Raw genomic sequence first — 11,900 nt, 5'->3', positions numbered from 1 at the left:
TCTCTCAAGATAGGAAAGAGATTATATACTCTAAAACACGACCGTATTATTTCTACAAAAATGAATAAAAATAAACGTGAATAGTAAATGTAAACAAATGAAAATGGATAGTAATATATTCCGATTTTAATAATTTGTTTGATTTTGTTTCAATTTTTTGTTGGTTATGTTATTGCTAAGATTGGTCTGGAAATATATGAACAACCGTGTATGTTTGTTCGTTCGGATAATCAAAGTTTTCAGGCACAATATAGAATATATATAAACGAAATTGTTACAAACACACATATGGACGCACATACTTACATATAAGCACGAACACATAAGTGCGTGCACACATATGAGCGTGCACACATACGAGCTTGCACACACTCACATGCTCATACCGAACAGTTTCAAATGAACGCCAAATCATACATTCAAAATAAATGGAAGTGGAGAGACAAGTTACTGAAGAGATTGCAAGAGTGCAATGAAATTATTTAACAAAAAACTATATACTGTTTATAAATTAATAAAGGACTGAACCAGTGCGTGTGTTTATTACCGGCATAATGCCTCTCCCAAGGTTTAATTGTATTTCTTTCAACACACGTATCCACATCAAGAATCTTGCACACGAAATACACATACGAAATAGAATATTCGTTACTTCAGAAATTAGTATTTTTCATTAGGTGGGTTTTTACAGAATGACTTAGAAGATAAGCTGATCATACATGTTGTTAGAGTTAATTATATGGGCTATTTATTTAGGAGGAAGAGAGGGTAAATATGCTGTGTTATTAAGTCCAGAGTATGTAAATAACTTGATGCTTTTGCTTTTGACCATGACACATAAACACTTCCTTCCTCACCCAGGAGTTCAAACAATAAATTAATAGTGTGCATTTACTTACATACATACCTATGTATATAGATACGCGGCGAGCTGGCAGAAACGTTAGCACGCCGGGCGAAATGCTTAGCGGCATTTCGTCTGCCGCTACGTTCTGAGTTCAAATTCCGCGGAGGTCGACTTTGCCTTTCACCCTTTCGGGGTCGATTAAATAAGTACCAGTTACGAACTAGGGTCGATATAATCGACTTAATCCGTTTGTCTGTCCTTGTTTGTCCCCTCTGTGTGTAGCCCCTTGTGGGTAGTAAAGAAATAACACATACACACGCATACACATACATACAAATACACATACATACTTAAACACACACACACAAACACACAAGTTATACAAGGACAGTATAGCACTCAACACAAGTTACATGTAAACTCATTTGCATAAGTGAACATCTATATATAGTTTTTTATGCGTGTATGTGCGCGCGTGTGTACATGATGTGTGTATGAGGAAGGAGGAAGGACCCTTCATCAGTTGTCGGCTGTCTATCTACTCCTCATTTCGGGCATCCAACGACAATATGAGTCTTCAAAGACAATTGCTCCCATAAATTCTAAAATAAAATTTAGGATTTATGGAGGGTCAAAGTTAGGAACAAAAACATGACAGTGGAGACATATATATTAATTATTATTTTTTAATTAAACGTGATGCATCCATTTCCAAGTTAGTTTACCTTCACCTTTTTGATGTGATTCTCTACTCTATACAGTATTTTACCTCCATCCTTCTCTAATTCCATTTTTCCCCTCCTCCCTCCTTCACCGTTTTCTACCTCTCTTTCTCTCTCTCTCTTTACCCCCTTTCTCGTTCTCTCTCGCCCTCTCTCTCTCTTTACCCCCTTTCTCGTTCTCTCTCGCCCTCTCTCTCTCTCTCTCTCTCTCTCTCTCGCTCTTTACCCCTTTTCTCTTTCTCTCTCTCTCTCGTCGCTCAAACGTGACCATCGTCCATCTTTCTTTTCTTCAAATGACCATCTATCTTTTCCTTCACGGATGTGTTTTCTCTCTCTTTTCTATCTTTTGTCTTTTCAAAAAAAATTTTCTCCCAGCGTTCACTATTTTCCTCTCATTCTGGTCTGACGACCCTCCATGTTTGTTTTCGTTCGGTTTCCTTGTGTCTCGATTGTCATGTTTTTATTCCCAACTTTGACCTCCCATAAATCCTAAATTTTATTTTAGAATTTATGGGAGCAACTGTCTTTGAAGACTCAAATTGTCGTTGAATGCTCGAAATGAGGAGTAGATAGACAGCCGACAACTGATGAAGGATCCTTTCTCTGTGTTTACTTGTCTTGTTTTCCATTTTTTCTTGTTGTTCATGTATTTCACTCGTTTTTCCTTCGTTTGCTTACGTATTTCATGTTATTTTCACTGTTGGTGACGTCCTGTACACTTATATGCATGTGTGTATGTGTGTATATATATATATATGTGTGTGTGCATATATGTACATATATGTATATGTATAGTGAGTTCAAACAAGAGAAACGACAAAAAAAACCAACAAAAAGCAACAACGCGAGGACGTGATACAGATATTGTGTTACTGTATATGTATACATATATACAATTAAACCTTGGGAGAGGCATTATGCCGGTAATAAACACACGCACTGGTTCAGTCCTTTATTAATTTATATAGTTTTTTGTTAAATTATTTCATTGCACTCTTGCAATCTCTTCAGTAACTTGTCTCTCCACTTCCATTTATTTTGAATGTATGATCTGGCGTTGTTTTGGCGTTGTTTTGGCGTTGTTTTGGCGTTGTTTCGAAACTGTTTGGTATGACCATGTGAATGTGTGCAAGCTCGTATGTGTGCACGCTCATATGTGTGCACGCACTTATGTGTTCGTGCTTATATGTAAGTATGTGCGTCCATATGTGTGTTTGTAACAATTTCGTTTATATCAGATCAGATAGAGACTTTTTAATTAATTTATTTACGTTCATATTCCGCATCATATGTGTGAACAACACATGCAACCATGGGCAATTGTAAGGCCCTCATCTACGTGTATTTGGTGTTCAAAATTGGTTGCGATTCAGTTATGAGGACCGACTCCTGTATTTGTCGCAACGATGCGTCACCGGGGTGTCTAGACAGGATTTCTAGACACACATAGGTGAAACGGCAAGAAGTTTGGCTGAGCGTGTAAACGAACATTGGAGGGACTATAATAATCAAAAACAAACCTCGGTGCTCTACCAGCATGCCAAAGAACAACATGGTGGTGTACTGGACAGAATTAGCATAGAAATCCTGTCTAGACACCCCAGCGACGCATCGTTGCGACAAATACAGGAGTCGGTCCTCATAACTGAAACGCAACCAATTTTGAACACCAAATACACGTAGATGAGGGCCTTACAATTGCCCATGGTTGCATGTGTTGTTCACACATATGATGCGGAATATGAACGTAAATAAATTAATTAAAAAGTCTCTATCTGATCTGATATAAACGAAATTGTTACAAACACACATATGAACGCACATACTTACATATAAGCACGAACACATAAGTGCGTGCACACATATGAGCGTGCACACATACGAGCTTGCACACACTCACATGCTCATACCAAACAGTTTCGAAATAACGCCAAAACAACGCCAAAACAACGCCAGATCATACATTCAAAATAAATGGAAGTGGAGAGACAAGTTACTGAAGAGATTGCAAGAGTGCAATGAACGAAAGGGATTAAAATTTTGATATTCCGTATCAAAGGTTCCGAAAAGAATAGGCGGAAAAATAGAGCTTGAGACAAGAAGACAGTTTTGACCAATCGGAATTCTGTTTACATAATCAGTTTGATCGGCCACCTTCTTCTGTCGGTTGAGTAAAGTGTCATGCAAGCTGATGTTTATTGGTAATCAAACTTATTTTGCAACACTTGTGTGTATTTATCAGCTTTGTTTTTGTTGATAAGAATTATCACCAACTTTTCCTGTGATCATGATCTGAGAAGACATAAAGAAGTATGCTAAAGATCAGACATAATCTCTTGTGGGCAAGAAATGTAAAATAAAGTTTATAATAAACATAAACACTTTGTAATTTAGTAACTTTCAATGTGATACCTGTTAAACAGAAATTATTCTTATTTAATGAAAATTTAATAAAATCTAATCATAAGTAAAGTAAATTATGCTAAATACAACTAAATTGAAAACCTTTTTCTCTTGGCCATACTGGCAATTCTGAAAACTTTTGGATACGAATTTTACACGAGTAGAAGCTTTTTTTAAACAATTTTTTTTTCCTGAAAATCATATATATATATAACGTGATGTGAATTTCAGTGTAGTTCTAAAATGTTTAATGTTTTTAATTGCAGACAGATATAATGGGGCATGTATCACTGAGTGCCTAAAACAATCGAAGAATAAAGTTGACTCGAGCTATCTCCACGTATGCTCGGATGCGTGCAGACATCGTATATTCGTGTAGTGATTGCATTCAAGTCATTTTGAATACAACTAGAAAAATGAAACCAGAAACATCACTCCTGAGCACGTCTAATCCCCTTAAATTAAATAAGAAAGAAACAATATTATTTGTGAATACATCCGATGTATTTTAACGGAAATAAAGCATTTCAAATACATTCTTTCTTGTGATTCTTTTCAACTTTTGGCACAGGGCCAGAAATTTCGGCGAGGGAGTAAGGCAAAGTCGACCTCGGCGGAATTTGAACTCAGAACGTAGCGACGAGCGAAATACTGCTAAGCATTTTGCCTGGCGTGCTAACGATTCTTCTAGGCACCCTGCCTTGAGAAGAAGAAGAAGAAGAAGAAGAAGAAGAAGAAGAAGAAGAAGAAGAAGAAGAAGAAGAAGAAGAAGAAGAAGAAGAAGAAGAAGAAGAAGAAGAAGAAGAAGAAGAAGAAGAAGAAGAAGAAGAAGGTGGTGGTAGACGTGATGGTGGTGAGGATGGTGGTAGGACCAAAATGAAACAAAATATAAAGAAAAATTAAACGTAGAGATATAAGGGAAACGGACAGCATTAAAAAAGTAGAAGTGCTAGATCTGAAATATTCTGATTACTTCCTACATATAAATTATGGCATAGGCTTGGAGCAACAATATTTTGCAGTGTTTGCAGTAACAAACAGATTACGAAGCTTTCTTCGAACAATTTGGGATACATTAAAAAAAATGGTTGTTTTCTCTGCGAGACACAAGGGACCAATGTAGTTTGAGGTATAAACAACTGAGAAAGTAAGGTGAAGCAAAGCTAAGGATGGACAGCCATTTTTTTTTAAAAGCTGCAATCAAATTACACCATATTCCATCACGGAAGGAGAAACGCCTTTAAAATTTCAGAGTATTGGAATTGAGTGCGCTGTTGCTGGCGATATAAAACGTGAGAAGAGATAATTAACCTAAATGTTGTTTTTGAAGATTACTAATAAAATAGTCTTTACAGTTTTAAAAATATGAATTTAACGTTAAGTTAAATATTTAACTTTATCTTCTATGTAAGATCAGTGTTTTTTTTCTTAGTCTTCGACATTCCCGGAGTTTAATGTTTTCTTCCTGTCTTTATTTACTTACTAGCAGAGATACCCGGCGTTGCCCGTCTTACATGCAATTGAAAAATGAGACTTTTCTGTTATATTTTCTGTAAGGAACTGGAATACATATGATTCGAATTTCATCAAAATTGCACATGAGGGTTCTTTCCCTCTTTACACATCCTAAAAAAATTCTAATCATGAGACATGTATCCCATACTATTGATCTTTATGCGCATATTCCAAAATTTCAGTCTTCTGGAACCTGTGAAAAAGATTTTACTCCTGCAAAATGGAGCTCATGGAGCTCTAAAATGTGGGAATGAAGGCCCCTATTGGGGGTGGGGGTGTTAATGTCAACCAGAGAAGTTGAATTGTTGGGAATGTTTTTACTTGGGTCTTATAGTATACCTGTATATATGTGAGAGTATAGTCTCACTTTAATAGTTTCAGTATGAAATTGAAAATATTAAAGTGAAAATATTTGAAATTACAGTAGCGACATGTTATTGTTTCACTTTTGACAGGTAATACTGAAATAGTGGAATAGTTTCAGTGTTAGAGTGAAAGTATCTGACATTACAGTAGAGTGATGTTATTGTTTCATTTTTGACACATAATACTGAAATAGTGGAGGAGATAAGATATTGCTGTGAGCTCGAACTATGCAGGAAGTTAAAAAATTTTTTGGCCTAAGACACTACATGGACCTTAAAAGAATTTTGCTCCTGAAAAATGGAGCTCATGGAGCTGAAAATTGTGGGAGTTAAGGCCCCTATTGGTGATGGGTGTATTAATGTCAACCAGAGAAGTTTAATTGTTGGGAATCTTTTTAACTTGTGTGTAATATGTATTGTTTGAATTTCTTTAAAATAGGAAATATATGTATGTTCACTGGGTTTGTAAAAGAGAGCAAAGCTACAGGAAAGCAAAAGACGAATGATCACGATAATCAGTCAGCTACCGTAGCCTAGTGGTTACTACTCCCCAATGTAGGATTCCTCACCATACAGTTGACAGGTACAGCTTTAAGATGCATTATGGATCTATAGCAATTGGAAGGGCATGACTCAATAGAAACAACAATGTGTGACGTTTGGAGTAAAGGGAAATGAAAGTGTTGCCTCTGGAGTTTGCAAATGACCACTCTACCGATAGGTAACTGGGCAGAAAATATTTACAATCAATAAATGTCTTCGAACAACCAGTCACTCATCTGGGAAGGCCTTGAAATCAATGTTACCAACTGGGGACTATATGTGTCGCAGTGGTAATAAAAAGACTCAAAGGAGGGCTGCAACTAAATAATTTTACTCATCACTTTGCAAGTGAATCAGTGGAGGCAAAGATGAGTCTCATTTACTTGACAATTTATGCACCACATTGCAGAAATCACAATGTAAGTATATCTGAAAGGATAGTCTTACACTGTTGTACCGTTGAATTACAAATAATGCTCATCTGTTATGTTCGGGTGACCCTATAGCTACCAATGGTACAACTGTATTCGTCTTTGCTTAGGAAAAATGACTAAATTGTGGGTGTGAAGTCCCCATGAAGGGGTCTTTGTAACTTCTAAGAAGAAAAATTTTTAGAAATATTACTTTATTTGTGTGCAATCTGTATGGTTAAAATTTCATTAACATCAAAAATATATGAATTTTCATGGGGGTTATGGCCATTATGCATAGAATATAATTTCCAAATTTCTTAAAGATCCATTCAATACTTTTGACGTAGTTTTGGATAAGAAAACAAATGACTAATGTGTGTGTTTGTGTGCATATATATGTGTGTGTGTATGGGTGTATATATGTATAGATATCTATATGCATTTATATGTGTACATATTAGATGTACACCTATATATATACATCTACACACATGTATACATATAGATCTATATCTATATATATATCTATACATATACGTGTACATATACATCTCTCTCTCTCTTTCTCTCTCTCTCTCTCTCTCTCTGTCTCTGTATATATATATATATATATATATATATAGATAGATAGATATACACACTATTAAAGTGAAAGTATCTGTCATTACAGTATCGAAATGTGATTGTTTCAGTTAGTGGAATAGTTTCATTTTTAAAGTGAAAGTATTTGACATGAGTGTTTTTGTTTCACTTTTGACACGTAATACTTAAATAGTGGAGGAGATATTATGTTGCCGTGGGCTCGAACTCTGCAAGAAGTTAAAACTTTTTTTTTGACTAAAACACAACCGGAACCCTAAGTAAGACATGTGTAAAATTTGAATGAAATTGGTTGTGTAGTTCTCGAGTTTTAGGGGAACACACACACACACACACAGACAGACAGACAGACAGACAGACAGACACACACACACACACACACATTCTCATTTTTATATATATAGATAATAAAAATTTGGTGACATTGTGACACAATAATCTTTTGTATATTTTGCTGTCTGATATATATTTATGATTTTCCGCAGTGTAACTTGTTTATGGAATTTTGTTGCGTTTTTAGGTTGTCATTAACTTTCAATATAAAACTTCCATTGTTAATAAGCGGGTTTTTTCGCACATTTGTGTGCGTGTGCATATGTGTATGTATGTATGTATGTATGTATGTATGTACGTATGTATGTATGCACGTATGAATAAATGCATACACATGTATATAATATCTTTTAGTGTGTAAGAAGTGGTACAATGAATACAATTGCATGTAACAATTGGGTGTGTAACAACAGAGATCAATGAACAAGTGATAAAGTGCAGTTCGTGCGAGTTAAATTTGTTATATTGGGTCATCCTATAAATAATGCGGGGTTTTTTATACTTCTTATATTTTTCAAAATTAAGATAAACAAAGTTCTTTTTTAATCTAGAATATACTCTGCTTCATTTTCTACAATGCTCTTCCATCTATCTGGTAGACTTGCAAGCCCCTTCTTCCAAAATTCACTTGTCCGTGACGAAAAATACTTTTCCAGTACTGTTCTGAACTCGTCTAAAGAATTCATATTTTTTCCGTCCAAATGATTTTGAAGACTACGGAATAAATGATAATCAGATGGGGCAATGTCCAGCGAATATGGTGGGTGGGGTATCGTTTCCCATTCACACTGTTCCAGCCTTTGGGATGTCATCTTCGCTGTATGTGGCCGAGCATTATCCTGTTGGAAAAACACCTTTCGTCTTAAAACCAAAGATGGTCGTTTTTCTCCTAGGGCTAACTTAAGCCGCTCAAGCTGCTGGCAGTAGATCTCCTTTGTTATCGTTTGGTTTGGGGTTAAAAGTTCAAATTAGAGTAAGCCTTTCATATTCCACCAAAAAGATAACAAGACCTTACATAGGTGAAGACCATCTTTAGTCAGCCTGGAGTGCCGGTGTTTCTCCTTTCCCTACCCACTGTTTTCGGCGCTTGACATTTTTATAGAGAACCCATTTCTCGTCACCAGTCACTATTCATTCCAAAAGCGGTTCATTCGTGAGACATGACAGCAAATAAGAGCACACTCGGAAAGTTTGTGAGGAACCCATTGACCCAATTTGCTGACTTTTCCGATGGCATGCAGGTGTCGATGAATGGTTGAATGACCAAATCCAAGCTTCTTTGTTTGTTCCTCAACAGTTACGATGTAATTTTGTTCCACCAGGGTTTGCAGGACGTCCTCGTCGAGGTCTACAGATCTTCCAGGATGAGGCTCGTCTTCTAGGCAGCAGTTTCCGGCTCGGAATTTCTGGAACCATTGTTGACACTGGCTTACGCTTATTGTCCGATCCCCCATGTACTGCATTGATATTTCTCGCACTTTCTGTTGCGTTGTTGCCTTTATTGAGCTCATCAACCAAAATACATTGAATGTGTTTCTTTGTCACTTCCATTATAGCTTTGAAAAAATAACTGTTAAAATCGAACTGCACTCTTCAAAACCTGTACTAAGAATAAGTACAAAGTAAAATTACTACCTGCTTTTACAGCATGTTGATTCCGGTAGTTTAACTCGTCCCTCTCTCACTTTTAGTTCATGCAATTGAAAAGGACCACATTATGAGATGACTCAAGATGAGTACATAGATCGCAGTGAATAGGTGTAAGCGATCATGATCACTTTGTGTGTGACTCAGTGACTAGAATGAAATGGGTGGAATAGTACTTGACTTTTGAAAAACAAATAATGAAAGAAAACTTGTATCAAATTGAAACTTGATCTCACTTCTCTCCTTACACTTTTGCGTATAGAAGGCCCATATTGATTTCATAAAAACTGACGAACGGAAAATAAATCTATGAAATAAAGGAGTTTGTCCAAATTCTGGTGTGAAATCAAACAGTTCCTCACAAACATAAACAACTCGCTTCACATTCGCACTTCCTTCATTAACACACAGACCTTGAAAAGATTCTCTGATGTGAATATAATAATATTGTTTCTTTCGACATCCCAACCACACAACCACTAACACATTAAGGAAACAATATTGTATCCTACCACTAGCTGTTTAAAATACGCAGCTAAAACTATCACCGCTACAAATTCTATTGAGCATCTTGATGTCAAACGAAACAAGCAAGACAACGAAAATATGTGTAATACGATCGAAGCTACTGAACTTAATTAGGACAGCCTGTTTGTCTGAAGAAGTCAAAATGGTGAAGAAAACTAACATAGCGGTTGGAGGATTCGGTGGTCAATAAAGTTATTGGAAGTCAATCCACAAGTAGTCGAGATCTTCTTACTGATTTTCGCCGTGAGGCTGTCATTCATGTTTTGAGTGGATTTTCTTAAAGCTCCGACGCCTCAAGTTTGCAGGAAACTATTATACCATGAAGAGCCTTTCCCACCTTCCAAAAAGCGATAATCGTACTAGAATCAAACCCCTGACAAAGCAACTAGAATCTCTACTGGATATGAATACAAGCGAATTGATCTAGTTGCTCTGATCATCAATTTTTCAACATTGATGGCTTTGTGGCGTACGCTTTAGAGAAAATCCTCTCTCTCTCTGTTATATATACATAAATACGGACGTAGTAGATAACAGCAAGCCTTCGGCCGCCCTTTTGGACCCTATTCTGTCCACTACTCTGATTGGTTGGTATTGGCGCAATTTGTCTCTTGCTCTATTGCGCGCCAATATGCAACCCAACCAATCGCAGCCTTCAAATAAGGTCACGTGAGATAGTCTCTTCTAAACCTCAGTTTGAACCGACTGCTCACTATAAAACTCTAGCTTCACACCGTCTCGATGTCTTTCGGTTCCAGACCGTTTCAGGTCTAGCCACTGACCATACAGGACACAGCCAGTTCCAGCGACAACACAACAGCAGCCACATGGAGACTCATCAACTTCATCCAGCAGCATTCGAGGACCTCCATCTCTGTCGCCACCATTCGTCCTAACGCCATCATCTCTCTACGTACACAGCAACCAGCAATACTCAACACTGTTTGTGAATCACTTCACCATGGTTAGCAGCAAAACACAACCTGCGAGAACTCCCGTAACAAGTGACCAGTAGCAGCAGCGTAGCCACAACTTCTTGTACGACATGTACCTCAACTGGCTCTGCATTACAGCCACAACTTCTTGATACAGCATTCAACTATCGTGTACATTGACTACGAACTGGTATCTATCATCCTTGTGTCTGAACATTCTTCTAGCGTCATATTATAGACTTTCAATGCTCTGTGCTTATCGCACACGCATACATCCATGTTTGTACACACACACTTTGTTCTCATGACAGCCTGTCTATTATCATGTATACATGACTCACTACAGATACACATGTTAACCTATCAATAAAATCTTCTCTTAAACATTCTACTCGGTTGTGTCTCTCTTTTCCTTCTGGCATTTATACGCATTTATTCATTTCATATCTAATTGTATTGACCGTGTGATGTACTAAGGAGCCATTCTCGTCACTTCTCTTCGCACGGTCGTTTACAGTCTCATATTTGTAGCAGAAACTATGACTTATTTTAGATGTGAAAACAGGATGTCATAGTACAAAGTGTCTCATTGAGTGGAAGTCATGCATTTTAAACTCACTGACTAAGTTACTGAAGTTTGTTTTTTTTTTACATCAAAAACAGTATCCAGAAAATGGTTGCGATTTATAAATGGATGTGATTTATAAAACTCTGAATTGAAGCTCCAGTAATGGGGGCCAAACAATGTTTGCCTAAATTTTTTGAACTGTGTTTGAGCGGATTCGTCGTTTAAGTCGTTATTGCAGGACGATGATACTGAATCTACTAAACCGCAATTGTCTTGCAAACATCAATTTCCTGAGGGACGTGAAAGGTTTTCCGATTTCTAACCACAGTGTAGCTCGGTTACTTGTCCTTCGACATCTGTCACAGTGGGATACCCCTTGTTCCAACATGTATCTAATAAACCTGTTCAATTAGAATCCGTTGACTCCATAAGCCTTATTAAAATATTCAAATTCTGTAGAAACTAACAAATTAAGGAGCTT

The 11,900-nt window shown here is 36.9% G+C and overlaps 1 long non-coding RNA gene across 1 annotated transcript in view; it reads left to right on the top strand.

Annotated features, from left to right (window-relative positions):
• The window catches only part of LOC106876801 (uncharacterized), an 18,760-nt gene extending 14,252 nt beyond the window's left edge, over positions 1-4,508 (top strand). Inside the window, exon 4 of the long non-coding RNA XR_008264031.2 lies at positions 4,239-4,508. This is a non-coding gene — a long non-coding RNA (uncharacterized LOC106876801). The remainder of the gene's footprint in view (positions 1-4,238) is intronic.
• The last annotated feature ends 7,392 nt before the right edge of the window (positions 4,509-11,900 follow it).

Source organism: Octopus bimaculoides, chromosome 4 (assembly GCF_046866305.1).
Source record: "Octopus bimaculoides isolate indiv1 chromosome 4, ASM4686630v1, whole genome shotgun sequence".
Taxonomy (NCBI): Eukaryota; Metazoa; Mollusca; class Cephalopoda; order Octopoda; family Octopodidae; genus Octopus; species Octopus bimaculoides.
Note: the sequence above shows the minus strand (reverse complement) of the source record. Positions and strands in the feature narration are given on the sequence as shown.